This window comes from Canis lupus, chromosome 4 (genome assembly GCF_011100685.1).
Source record: "Canis lupus familiaris isolate Mischka breed German Shepherd chromosome 4, alternate assembly UU_Cfam_GSD_1.0, whole genome shotgun sequence".
Classification (NCBI taxonomy): domain Eukaryota; kingdom Metazoa; phylum Chordata; class Mammalia; order Carnivora; family Canidae; genus Canis; species Canis lupus.
In genome coordinates this window covers 24846733-24861068 of record NC_049225.1, presented here as the reverse complement: position 1 = coordinate 24861068, position 14336 = coordinate 24846733, and the positions used below count along the sequence as shown (strand labels likewise).

At 40.2% G+C, this 14336-nt stretch overlaps 1 protein-coding gene and 1 pseudogene across 6 annotated transcripts in view; one reads left to right on the top strand and one right to left on the bottom strand.

Annotated features, from left to right (window-relative positions):
* Positions 1 to 14336, top strand: part of USP54 (ubiquitin specific peptidase 54) — a 121940-nt gene that overhangs the window by 23830 nt on the left and 83774 nt on the right. The window lies entirely within an intron of this gene.
* The window catches only part of LOC111095487, a 62619-nt pseudogene that overhangs the window by 1105 nt on the left and 47178 nt on the right, over positions 1 to 14336 (bottom strand).

Below are 14336 nucleotides of genomic sequence, written 5' to 3'. Positions count from 1 at the left end.
GGAGTATTAGTCAAGTGTTTTTAGGATGCTCCTTTATTGGAATTTGTCTGATGTTGTTCTTATAATTAGACTGGGGTTGCGGGTTTTTGGGTGCGTTAATCTTAAAAATAAAAGTTTTACCAGCAAACCATTTATTTTACCAGGAAAAGTAGGTTTTTGGGAATAACAGACAATTGCAATTCAGGCCCGTGCAAGCTATGGCAAAGCCACAGGCAAATCCCAAAAACAAAGGAGAGGAACATTATTTTATGGAGAAAGAGTAAGTTGGGAGGGGTTGTTTTGAACAAAAATCCATTGAAGAAAAGCAAGAATGTAAGGTGATTTTTCATTGGCTGAGTTGCAGAGTTACTAGATTTTTTTTAAATATTTATTTATTTATTTATTTATTTATTTATTTATTTATTTATTTATTAATTAATTATAGTCACAGGCAGAGAGAGAAGCAGGCTCCATGCACCAGGAGCCCAATGTGGGATTCAATCCCGGGTCTCCAGGATTGCACCCTGGGCCAAAGGCAGGCGCCAAACCGCTGCGCCACCCAGGGATCCCTAGATTTTTAAAATATGAGATGCAGTGTACATCTTTTTCTGTTGGGACCTGTAGTTGATGATTCTTTTGTTGGATCTGTAATGGACAGTTTCTCCTGTAACTGATACTGAGTAGTACAGCTCCCCCTTCCAGCCTCCCTTTCTAGCATCCAGAGTCCATTTTAGTGAGTCCATTTTAGGTGGAAGATCATAGAGATACAGTGATATTTCTCATCATATCATATCAAGGGTATATATTATCAACATGATTTATCATTGTTATTAATGACCTTCTCTGCTAAAGTTAGTCTCCCCCCTGCCTTCTTCTGTGCTGTACTTTTTTTTTTTGAGAGAGAGAGATGACCCCCCCCCCCCCCCAAAAAAAAAAAACCCAGAAAGGAATAAAAGAAATACTGATGGCTGTAATTTGATGGTTTTTATGCTGGGGGAGGCCAGTGGGTAGCTCATCAACAGTTTCCTTCTGATATACACACACACATACATACACATTTCACTTCTCTTCCCAAACTGTGGAATGGTCATATGTCTAAAGGTTAATTCCACTTTAAAAAAAAAGATAAGTGCTATAGTACATCATACATAGGACAAAATGTTTTCAGAGTTATTGTAAATAAAGCATTTGCTTTTCTTTTTTTTTTTTTTTAATTTATTTATGATAGTCACACACACAGAGAGAGAGAGGCAGAGACACAGGCAGAGGGAGAAGCAGGCTCCATGCACCTGGAGCCCGACATGGGACTCGATCCTGAGTCTCCAGGATCGTGCCCTGGGCCAAAGGCAGGTGCTAAACCGCTGCACCACCCAGGGATCCCACATTTGCTTTTCTTAAAACAAAACAAAACAAAAAAAAAGAGAGTGTGGGGGAGGGGGAGAGAGAGAGAGAGAGAGAGAGAAAGAGAGAGAGAATCTTTTGTACTTTTTTGTTTTTTAAGAGAGAGCAAGAGTTGGGGGGGAGAGAGAAACTTAAGCAGGCTCCTCATCTAGTGCCGAGCGTGACGTGAGGCTTGATCTCATGACCCTGAGATTATAACCTTAGCTGAATCAGAAGTCGGATGCTTAGTTTATTGAACCACCCATGGGTGCCCCTCCATACTGTACTTTTTGGAGGGAGGTCTCCATACACTTAAGGAGTGGGCTTTATGGTCCCCATCCTTGCAGGTGGAGTATCTATATAAATTTATCTGGAATTCTTCTGCAAGGGAAATTTGTTCTCTCTTTAATCATATCCTTATTATCAGTATGAACTCATAGATACTTATTTTGTACTTAGGTTATAATCAGATTTGGCTGTTGGGAGCTCATTTGGTTTGTCTCTTGTGTCCCTTTGAGATATCTCTGTCAATTTAGGATTTTTGTTTTGTTTTTAGCATTTCCTTAGTTTCTGACATTGCAAGATGCTCAGGCTCATCACGTGCGTTTCCTGTTCCAGTCCTGAATTTAGCCATTTCTCCAAGAAGCCTGGGTTTCTTTTGTTGGGAGCCGTATTAGAAACAAAGATCTTGTCTCTAGATGTGCTTGTTAGAACTGGGGTGTCATTGATTCTAAGCAGTCTTAGCTGACAGAGTAAATATTTGTGTATATTCATATATACATATCTATAAATATTTCTAGATGTAACATCTGTATTTTTATTAAGCTGAACACAGGTTCAGGGGCACCTGGGTGGCTCAGTTGGTTAAATGTCTTCTGCCCATGTTGTAATCCACGGTCCTGGGATCAGGTCCCACACTGGGCTCTTTGCTTGGCAGGGAACCTGCTTCTCTCTCTGTGTCTGCCTGCTGCTCCCCCTGCTTGTGCTCTCTCTCTCTTTCTCTGTGTGTCAAATAAATAAATAAAATCTTTAAAAAAATAAACGCAAGTTCATATTCTTTTTTTTTTTCCAAGATTTTATTTATTTATTCATGAGAGACAGAGAGAGAGAGGCAGAGACACAGGCAGAGGGAGAAGGAGGCTCCCTGCAGGGAGCCCGATATAGGACTCGATCCTGGGTCTCCAGGATCCCACCCTGGGCTGAAGGCAACGCTAAACCGCTGAGCTACCCGGGTTCATATTCTAACTCTAACCCGTTACCACATGGATCATTTTAGCATTTTTTTCCTGCTTATGTGTAATCTCCTATTCCAAAAGTGAGAAACTTTCTACCATCCACCATTCAGTTACCTAACTGTTCAGGTCCAGTAGACACAAAGGTTTCAGAATTGTTAACCTGTACACCTGTAGGAAACTGCTTCATTAGCGTACGGTGCTTGTGTGCAGTTCACTGTGCTTTTAGCTTACAGATTTGGTAATTTCCAAAGCTATGTAGGTCAGTACCTTTATCCACTATCCTCTTCAATGAGATTGTTTCATAATTTTGTATATTTTTATTATGGCAAATTTCAAACGTACAAAAATAAGGAGGACAGTGTAATGAACCATATGTACCCATTACTAGCTTCATGAAAATTATTAAATACATAGTCGTGTTTTATCTATACTCCTTCCTTACTCCCCCTAGTCAATTTGTGATTATTTTGAAGTAAATCCTGTGGTTACTTTGAAGCAAATCCTATATGTATTTTTTTCCTCTGTAAATATTCCCAAATGAGACTTACATAATTTAACCATTTCCCTATTGACAGTTTTTATTTATTACAGACAGTGCAACTATAAATATTTACTTACATTTATCTTTGTAAACTAGATAAATATCTAGAATTTGGATTGTTGAAACAAAGATATAAATATGTAAAATTGAGAAATACTGCTAAGTTTATTTTAATACTACCAAGAGTACATGAGAATTTATTCTCTGTTCCCTCACCTATATTGATTTTATCCAACTTTTAAATATTTGGCGTTCCAAGATCTGAAAAATCATATGTATCTTTCTTTGGCATTTCTCTCTCCTTTAAAAAGGTTTTGTTTATTTATTTGTGAGAGACACAGAAGGAGAGGCAGAGACACAGGCAGAGGGAGAAGCAGGCTCCATGTAGGGAGCCCAATGTGGACTCGACCCCAGGACCCCAGGTTGATGACCTGAGCCAAAGGCATACCTTCAACCACTGACCCACCCACGTATCCCACATTTCTTTTTTTTTTTCCACATTTCTTTAATTATGAATGGATAGGACATTTTTCCTATCTTCAGTGGTCAACTATTTTTTTCTTTCTGTGAGCTGTACATTTAAATTCTTTGCTTAAGAAAAGGAAATAAATTGTCACAAAGGTCCAGCTTCCTTTCCTAAACCATTAATACTGTGCTGTCATATCTTCCTTTTTCCTTGTTCCCAATTCAGATCTCCAACTGAGGAGTGGTATTTATATTTCTTCAATGAAGGTAAACACTTGCCCATTTTTTTCCTTCTGCCCTCTTTTCACTCGCCAGAGGTTACAGTCAGATTGTTTATCAAACAGATGGTTTTAAGTCAGATTCTGAAGGAGTTCTCTATGGAAATATGCCCAAGAAGCCACAGGAAGGATTTCTATAGACGTGTGGGGGAATATTTGTAATTGTTTAGCAAAGAGTTTGGCACAGTGAGTATCACTTCAGCCTGCTTTGTTCATCTGTTCTGTCTTTCCATACAAACACAAGACATGCACTCTGACTTTTACTGCTGTGCCCTTTTGAAGGCATTTTCAGCCTTTTTCTTTTTTTTGTCAGAGTAAGTTATCTGTCTCCATTTACTTTGGACATAAGTATAATCAATAGTGTTATTGTTGGTTTCTTGATTTAAGGAAATGGCGATTGCATTCTGTCCTGAATGAAATGACAATGTCAGAGTGTAAGAATGTACTGACAGACTGCTTTTCTTTGCTTATGTATTCTTTAACAACAACTGTTCAAAATCTCATGTACGTAGAAGTTGTTTGCCAAGCATTTGAAGCCATCTAGTTTTACCAGGTGGCAGCTGCTGTTGTTTATTGGGACCTAGTTTAAACCACAGACATGAAATAAGAGTGTCCTTGTTTTTAAAAAGAGAAACTGTGATTTCTTGAAAAACAGCTTTATTGAGATATAATTCACATACCAGACAAGTCTCTCACTTTAAGTGTACCATTCAGTGGTATTTATTTATTTATTTACTTTTTAAATTTGTTTTTTATTGGTGTTCAATTTACCAACATACAGAATAACCCCCAGTGCCCGTCACCCATTCACTCCCACCCCCCGCCCTCCTCCCCTTCTACCACCTCTAGTTCGTTTCCCAGAGTTAGCAGTCTTTACGTTCTGTCTCCCTTTCTGATATTTCCCACACATTTCTTCTCCCTTCCCTTATATTCCTTTCACTATTATTTATATTCCCCAAATGAATGAGAACATATAATGTTTGTCCTTCTCCGACTGACTTACTTCACTCAGCATAATACCTTCCAGTTCCATCCACATTGAAGCAAATGGTGGGTATTTGTCATTTCTAATAGCTGAGTAATATTCCATTGTATACATAAACCACATCTTCTTTATCCACTCATCTTTCGATGGACACCGAGGCTCCTTCCACAGTTTGGCTATTGTGGCCATTGCTGCTATAAACATCGGGGTGCAGGTGTCCCGGCGTTTCATTGCATCTGTATCTTTGGGGTAAATCCCCAGCAGTGCAATTTCTGGGTCGTAGGGCAGGTCTATTTTTAACTCTTTAAGGAACCTCCACACAGTTTTCCAGAGTGGCTGCACTAGTTCACATTCCCACCAACAGTGTAAGAGGGTTCCCTTTTCTCTGCATCCTCTCCAACATTTGTGGTTTCCTGCCTTGTTAATTTTCCCCATTCTCACTGGTGTGAGGTGGTATCTCATTGTGGTTTTGATTTGTATTTCCCTGATGGCAAGTGATGCAGAGCATTTTCTCATATGCATGTTGGCCATGTCTCTGTCTTCCTCTGTGAGATTTCTGTTCATGTCTTTTGCCCATTTCATGATTGGATTGTTTGTTTCTTTGCTGTTGAGTTTAATAAGTTCTTTATAGATCTTGTAAACTAGCCCTTTATCTGATATGCCATTTGCAAATATCTTCTCCCATTCTGTAGGCTGTCTTTTAGTTTTGTTGACTGTATCCTTTGCTGTGCAAAAGCTTCTTATCTTGATGAAGTCCCAATAGTTCATTTTTGCTTTTGTTTCTTTTGCCTTCGTGGATGTATCTTGCAAGAAGTTACTGTGGCCGAGTTCAAAAAGGGTGTTGCCTGTGTTCTTCTCTAGGATTTTGATGGAATCTTGTCTCACATTTAGATCTTTCATCCATTTTGAGTTTATCTTTGTGTATGGTGAAAGAGAGTGGTCTAGTTTCATTCTTCTGCATGTGGCTGTCCAATTTTCCCAGCACCATTTATTGAAGAGACTTTCTTCCAATGGATAGTATTTCCTCCTTTATCGAATATTAGTTGACCATAAAGTTCAGGGTCCACTTCTGGGTTCTCTATTCTGTTCCACTGATCTATGTGTCTCTTTTTGTGCCAGTACCACACTGTCTTGATGACCACAGCTTTGTAGTACAACCTGAAATCTGGCATTGTGATGCCCCCAGATATGGTTTTCTTTTTTAAAATTCCCCTGGCTATTCGGGGTCTTTTCTGATTCCACACAAATCTTAAAATAATTTGTTCTAACTCTCCGAAGAAAGTCCATGGTATTTTGATAGGGATTGCATTAAACGTGTATATTGTCCTGGGTAACATTGACATTTTCACAATATTAATTCTGCCAATCCATGAGCATGGAATATTTTTCCATCTCTTTGTGTCTTCCTCAATTTCTTTCAGAAGTGTTCTATAGTTTTTAGGGTATAGATCCTTTACATCTTTGGTTAGGTTTATTCCTAGGTATCTTATGCTTTTGGGTGCAATTGTAAATGGGATTGACTCCTTAATTCTCTTTCTTCAGTCTCATTGTTAGTGTATAGAAATGCCACTGATTTCTGGGCATTGATTTTGTATCCTGCCACGCTACCAAATTGCTGTATGAGTTCTAGCAATCTTGGGGTGGAGGCTTTTGGGTTTTCTATATAGAGTATCATGTCATCGGCAAAGAGGGAGAGTTTGACTTCTTCTTTGTCAATTTGAATGCCTTTAATGTCTTTTTGTTGTCTGATTGCTGAGGCTAGGACTTCTAGTACTATGTTGAATAGTAGTGGTGAGAGTGGACATCCCTGTCTTGTTCCTGATCTTAGGGGAAAGGCTCCCAGTGCTTCCCCATTGAGAATGATATTTGCTGTGGGCTTTTCATAGATGGCTTTTAAGATGTCGAGGAATGTTCCCTCTATCCCTACACTCTGAAGAGTTTTGATCAGAAATGGATGCTGTATTTTGTCAAATGCTTTCTCTGCATCTAATGAGAGGATCATATGGTTCTTGGTTTTTCTCTTGCTGATATGATGAATCACATTGATTGTTTTACGGGTGTTGAACCAGCCTTGTGTCCCAGGGATAAATCCTACTTGGTCATGGTGAATAATTTTCTTAATGTACTATTGGATCCTATTGGCCAGTATCTTGTTGAGAATTTTTGCATCCATGTTCATCAGGGATATTGGTCTGTAATTCTCCTTTTTGGTTGGGTCTTTGTCTGGTTTTGGAATTAAGGTGATGCTGGCCTCATAGAACGAATTTGGAAGTACTCCATCTCTTTCTATCTTTCCAAACAGCTTTAGGAGAATAGGTATAGTTTCTTCTTTAAACGTTTGATAGAATTCCCCTGGGAATCCATCTGGCCCTGGACTCTTGTGTCTTGGGAGGTTTTTGATGACTGCTTCAATTTCCTCCCTGGTTATTGGCCTGTTCAGGTTTTCTATTTCTTCCTGTTCCAGTTTTGGTAGTTTGTGGCTTTCCAGGAATGCGTCCATTTCTTCTAGATTGCCTAATTTATTGGCGTATAGCTGTTCATAATATGTTTTCAAAATCGTTTGTATTTCCTTGGTGTTGGTAGTGACCTCTCCTTTCTCATTCATGATTTTATTAATTTGAGTCTTCTCTCTCTCCTTTTTAATAAGGCTGGCTAATGGCTTATCTATCTTATTAATTCTTTCAAAGAACCAACTCCTGGTTCTGTTGATCTGTTCCACAGTTTTTCTGGTCTCGATTTCGTTGAGTTCTGCTCGAATCTTTATTAACTCTTGTCTTCTCCTGGGTGTAGGATCTATCTGCTGTTTTTTCTCTAGCTCCTTTTAGTGTAAGGTTAGCTTTTGTATTTGAGTTCTTTCCAGTTTTTGAATGGATGCTTGTATTGCGATGTATTTCCCCCTCAGGACTGTTTTTGCTGCATCCCAAAGATTTTGAACGGTTGTATCTTCATTCTCATTAGTTTCCATGAATCTTTTTAATTCTTCCTTAATTTCCTGGTTGACCCTTTCATCTTTTAGCAAGATGGTCCTTAACCTCCACGTGTTTGAGGTCCTTCCAAACTTCTTGTTGTGATTTAGTTCTAATTTCAAGGCATTATGGTCTGAGAATATGCAGGGGATGATCCCAATCTTTTGCTATCGGTTCAGACCCGATTTGTGACCCAGTATGTGGTCTATTCTGGAGAAAGTTCCATGTGCACTTGAGAAGAATGTATATTCAGTTGAGTTTGGATGTAAAGTTCTGTAGATATCTGTGAAATCCATCTGGTCCAGTGTATCATTTAAAGCTCTCGTTTCTTTGGAGATGTTGTGCTTAGAAGACCTATCGAGTATAGAAAGAGCTAGATTGAAGTCACCAAGTATAAGTGTATTATTATCTAAGTATTTCTTCACTTTGGTTATTAATTGATTTATATATTTGGCAGCTCCCACATTGGAGGCATATATATTGAGGATTGTTAAGTCCTCTTGTTGGATAGATCCTTTAAGTATGAGATAGTGTCCCTCTTCATCTCTCACTACAGTCTTCGGGGTAAATTTTAGTTTATCTGATATAAGGATGGCTACCCCTGCTTTCTTTTGAGGACCATTCGAATGGTAAATGGTTCTCCAACCTTTTATTTTCAGGCTGTAGGTGTCCTTCTGTCTAAAATGAGTCTCTTATAGACAGCAAATAGATGGGTCCTGCTTTTTTATCCAGTCTGAAACCCTGCGCCTTTTGATGGGGTCATTAAGCCCGTTCACGTTCAGAGTTACTATTGAGAGATATGAGTTTAGTGTCATCATGATATCTATTCAGTCCTTGTTTTTGTGGATTGTTCCACTGAACTTCTTCTTCAAGGGGATTTTAAGAGTCCCCCTTAAAATTTCTTGCAGAGCTGGTTTGGAGGTCACATATTCTTTCAGTTGCTGCCTGTCTTGGAAGCTCTTTATCTCTCCTTCCATTTTGAATGAGAGCCTTGCTGGATAAAGTATTCTTGGTTGCATGTTCTTCTCATTGAGGACCCTGAATATATCCTGCCAGCCCTTTCTGGCCTGCCAGGTCTCTGTGGAGAGGTCTGCTGTTACCCTAATACTCCTCCCCATAAAAGTCAGGGATTTCTTGTCTCTTGCTGCTTTAAGGATCTTCTCTTTATCTTTGGAATTTGCAAGCTTCACTATTAAATGTTGAGGTGTTGAACGGTTTTTATTGATTTTAGGGGGGGATCTCTTTATTTTCTGGATCTGAACGCCTGTTTCCCTTCCCAGATTAGGAAAGTTTTCAGCTAGAATTTGTTCAAATACATATTCTGGCCCTCTGTCCCTTTCCGCGCCCTCGGGAACACCAATTAAACGTAGGTTTTTCTTCCTCAGGCTGTCGTTTATTTCCCTTAATCTATCTTCATGGTCTTTTAATTGTTTGTCTCTTTTTTCCTCAGTTTCCCTCTTTGCAATCAACTTGTCTTCTATGTCACTCACTCGTTCTTCCACCTCGTTAACCCTCGTTGTTAGGACTTCTAGTTTGGATTTCATCTCATTCAGTTGATTTTTAATTTCTGCCTGATTAGCTCTAAATTCTGCAGTCATGAAGTCTCTTGAGTCCTTTATGCTTTTTTTCTAGAGCCACCAGTAGCTGTATAATAGTGCTTCTGAATTGGCTTTCTGACATTGAATTGTAATCCAGATTTTGTAACTCTGTGGGAGAGAGGACTGTTTCTGATTCTTTCTTTTGGGGTGAGGTTTTCCTTCTAGTCATTTTGCTCAGTGCAGAGTGGCCAAAAGTGAGTTGTATTGGGAAAAGGAGAAAAAGAGAGGAGAGAAAGAAGGAAAGAAAAGAGAAAGAAAAAAGAAAAAAGAAAAAAGAAAAAGAGAAAGAAAAAGAAAGGAAAAAAAGGGTGGGGGAAGGAAACAAATCAAAAAGCAAAACAAAATGAAACAAAACAAAACAACAACAACAACAACAACAAAAACCACGGGGGAGTATCTTCTGATTCTGTATACTTTAAGTCCCTTGACTTCCCTTGGAACTTGTCCGTCTAGCTGGTCTTCTGGGGGAGGGGCCTGCTGTGCTGATTTTCAGGTGTTAGCACTTGGGGGAACTGCTCTGCCCCCTGCCTGGTGCAGAGCTCAGTGGGGGTTGTTTACCCCGTGAGGCCCCTGGAGGAACAACCCCAGTGGCTGCCGCAGCTCTGGAAACCTGGATTCAGCTCCCACAGTAACTACTGAGCTCTCCGTCTGCAGGGCCTGGAAGCTCCGGGGCGGGCCGCTGATCTGCTCAGCTCCGGGCAGGAACGTCCTTGCTGTCCTGGGACCTCCTGGCCTCTGCCTGTCCTGGGGGGAGGCCGGATCCTGGGCTGTGTCCCGGTGCCCTGTGCTCCGGGGCCTGCGCTGTTGGATTCACGCTCCCGGCAGCGCAGCCACCTACGCGGAGCCGCCGCCGGAGCCCCTGGGAGCTGCTCCCGGGTCCCGCCGTGCGCGCTGCAGCCCTTCAGGGAGCTCGGCGCACTCTCCTGGGCGCGCGCAGGTGTCTGTTGGTGTCCCAGGGATCCTGAGGGCATCCCCGCCCTCCTGGGGTCCTGCTCCAACTCCCTGCGAGCCCCTTTCCGCCCGGGAAGGTTGGTGCAGCTCCTGCTTCTCCGGGACGGGGCTCTCCTGTCCTGGGGACACTCGCCCCAGCTTTAGCCCGGTTCCTCGCAGGGCCCCTCCCCCTTGGATGCCTTTTGTTTCTTTATTTCTTTTTTCCCCGTCTTCCTACCTTGGTAGAAGCGCGAACTCTTCTCACTGTAGCATTCCAGGTGTTCTCTCTTTAATTCTGAGGCCGAATTCATAGATTTTCAGGAAAATTTGAAGGTTTTCTAGGTAATTTGGTGGGGACAGGTGATTTGGAGACCCTACTCTTCCGCCATCTTGCCCCTCCCTCCAAATGCAATTCAGTGGTTTTTAATATATTCACTGAGTTGAACAACCATCATCACAATCAATTTTAGAATATTTTTATCACCCTCAAAAGAAATGCCTATGCCTGTTCTGGACATTTCATACAATTAGAATCATGCAATAGGTGGTCTTTTGTGATTGGCTTTTTCCACTTAGCATACTTTAAGTTATATATATTATACATATTATAGCATATATTGACACTTTATTCTAATGTTAATACTATTCCATTGTATGAATATACCATAATTTATCCATTCATTAGTTGATACATACTTGGGTTGCTTCCACGTTTTGGCTATTAAGAATAAAGCTGTTATGCACATTTGTGTACAAGTTTTTGAATGAACACATGTTTTCATTTCTCTTGGGTATATGATTAGGAGTAGAATTGCTGGGTCATATTGTAATTCTATGTTTAATCTTTTGAGGATCGGCCAGACTGTTTTCTAAGGTAGCTGCACCATTTACATTTCTACCATAAGTGTAGGTTTCAGATTTCTTCATATTCTTGCCAACATTCAGTATTATCTATCTTTTTGATTATAGCCATCTTAGTGAGTGTGAAAAGGTATCTAATTGTGATTTTGATTATTTAAAAACATTTAGGGCAGCCCCTGTGGCGCAGCGGTTTAGCGCCACCTGCAGCCCAGGGCGTGATCCTGGAGACCGGGGATCAAGTCCCACGTCGGGCTCCCTGCATGGTGCCTGTTTCTCCCTCTGCCTGTGTCTCTGCCTCTCTCTCTAGCTGTGTCTCTATGAATAAATAAATTAAAAAAAAATTATTTTTTTGAGAGAGCATGTCTGCACATGAGTGGGCGGGGAAGGGCAGAGGTAGGGAGAGGGAGAAAATCTCAAGCAGACTCCCCACTGAGCATGGTGCCCCACACGGGGCACGATCTCATGACCCCTGAGATCATGAACTGACCCAAAACCAAGAGTTGGACTTAACCAACTGAGCCACCCAGATGCCCAGTGATTTTTATTTTGTTTTTATTTAACTTTTTTTTTAAAAGATTTATTTATTTATTTATTTATGATAGAGATAGACACAGAGAGAGAGAGAGAGGCAGAGACACAGGAGGAGGGAGAAGCAGGCTCCATGCTGGGAGCCCGATGTGGGAATCGATCCAGGGACTCCAGGATCATGCCCTGGGCCAAAGGCAAGCGCTAAACCACTGAGCCACCCAGGGATCCCGTGTTTTTATTTAACTTGTGTTTAAAAATTACTATTATTAAAATTTGTTTTAAAAAATACTTTTGAGTATATTTAAAATTATTTATTATTAAAAATAGTTTATTTTTTAGAGCAGTTTTAGATTTTTAAAAAAGATTTATTTATTTATTTATTCATGAGAGACACACAGAGAGAGGCAGAGACATAGGCAGAGGGAGAAACAGGCTCCCTGCAGGGAGCCCGATGTGGGACTGGATCCCAAGACCCCAGGATCATGAACTGAGCCAAAGTCAGATATTCAACCACTGAGCCACCCAGCTGCCCCAGAACAGGTTTAGATTTACAAAAAATTTGAGCAGATTGTAGACGCAGTTCCCATGTGGTCCCCGCCCCCCCCACAGTTTCTCCTATTATTAATTTTTTACATTAGTATAGTATGTTGCAGTTAATGAACCAATATTGATATGTTGTTATTAAGTAAAGTCCATAGTTTATTCAAATGTCTTCAGTTTTTACCTAATATCTTTTTTGGTTCTAAGTTCCTATCTAAAATTCCACATTACAGGGGTGCCTGCGTGGTACAGCTGATTAAGCATCAGACTCTTGGTTTTGGCTCAGGCTGTAATCTCAGTGTTGTGAGATGGAGTCCTTCATTGGGGTCCATATTTGGTGTGGAGTCTGCCTGGGAGTCTCTCTTACTCTCCATCTCCCCTCCTGTTTGTGCTCTCTCTCTCTCTCTCTCTCTCTCTCAATAAATAAATAAACCTTAAAAAAAAAAAACAACTCCATGTATGTTACTTGTCAGTTCTTGCTGGCTCCTCTTAGCTATAAGGGTTTTGCATACTCTGATCGTTTTTGATGATCTTGACAGTTTTGAGGAGTACTGGTTAAGTATTTTGTAGGACGCCCCTCTTTTGGAATTGTTTTGTATTTTTCTCATGATTGGACTGGGGTTGAGGTTTTTGAGTAGAAGATCACAGGGATACAATGTCATTCTCATTGTATCATAACAAGGAATGTATTATTGATGTGATTTATCATTGTTGATACTGAGCTGGCTAATGCACTGACTGTCAGGTTTCTCCACTGTATAGTCACTCCTGCCACTTTCTGTACTCTGCTGTTGAGTAGTTTTTCATGTGCTCATTACCCATTTATATATCTTCTTTGGAGAAATATCTATTCAGATATTATTTATTTATTTATTTAAGATTTTATTTATTTGTTCATGAGAGACAGAGAGAGAGAGGCAGAGACACAGGCAGAGGGAGAAGCAGGGTCCCCGCAGGGAGCCCAATGTGGGACTCGATCCCGGATCCCGGGATCTCGACCTGAGCCGAAGGCAGGTGCCCAACTGCTGAGCCATCCAGGTGTCCCTCAGATACTTTTTTTGTTTGTTTGTTTGTTTCCTCAGATACTTTTTAAACTGAGGTTTTAAAAGATACCTATTTGTAATTTGGATTGTTTTTATTATTCAGTTGGTAGAATTCTTTATATATTCTAGATACAAGTCCCTTATATATAATTTGCAAATATTTATTCCCATTCTTTGGGTTGTCTTACTAATTTTGATGAAGTCAGATTTATGTATTTTTTCTTTTGCTGCTTATGTCCTCTTAGAAGACCACCTAATCCAAGGTCATGAAGATATCTGTTTATATATTCTTCTAAAAGTTTTATAGTTTTAGCTCACTCATTTGGAGATTTGACCCCATTGTGAATTAATTTTTACCTGTAATGTGCAACAGGAGTCCAACTTCATTCTCTTCATTCTCTTCTTCATTCAGTTGCTTCAATGCCATTTGTTAATGAGACTATTCTTTTGCCATTGAGTTGTCCTGGCACAACCATTTGATAATTAAGGTTCAGTTGAACAAAGCAAAAAATTTAGCATATACATCTCAACATATTATTAATAACTCTACCCCAAATCAGTTCAACTTTTCTGAAGTATGGTAGAAATCTCTGAGGCTTTCACTATTGTTAGAGAAGACCAAAAATAATTCAGGAAACAATATCGCCAAAAATATAAATTACTTTGCTGACAGCTTACCACAGCTGTAGACTCAATTTGGTTCTTTTTTTCCTTTTCCTTTTATTTGGGTATAGTTGACGCACAATGTTATATTAGTTTCAGGTGTACACTTAGTGATTTGGCAAGTTTTCACAAGTGTAGCTACTGTCTGTCCCATTGCATTATTATTAAATATCATTGACTATATTCCTTTTTAATTCATGAGAGAGAGAGAGAGAGAGAGGCAGAGGCAGAGGGAGAAGCAGACTCCATGCAGGGAGCCTGATATGGGACTCAATCCCAGGACCATGGGATCATGCCTCGAGCTGAAGGCAGATGCTCAACTGCTGAGCCACCCAGGAGTCCTG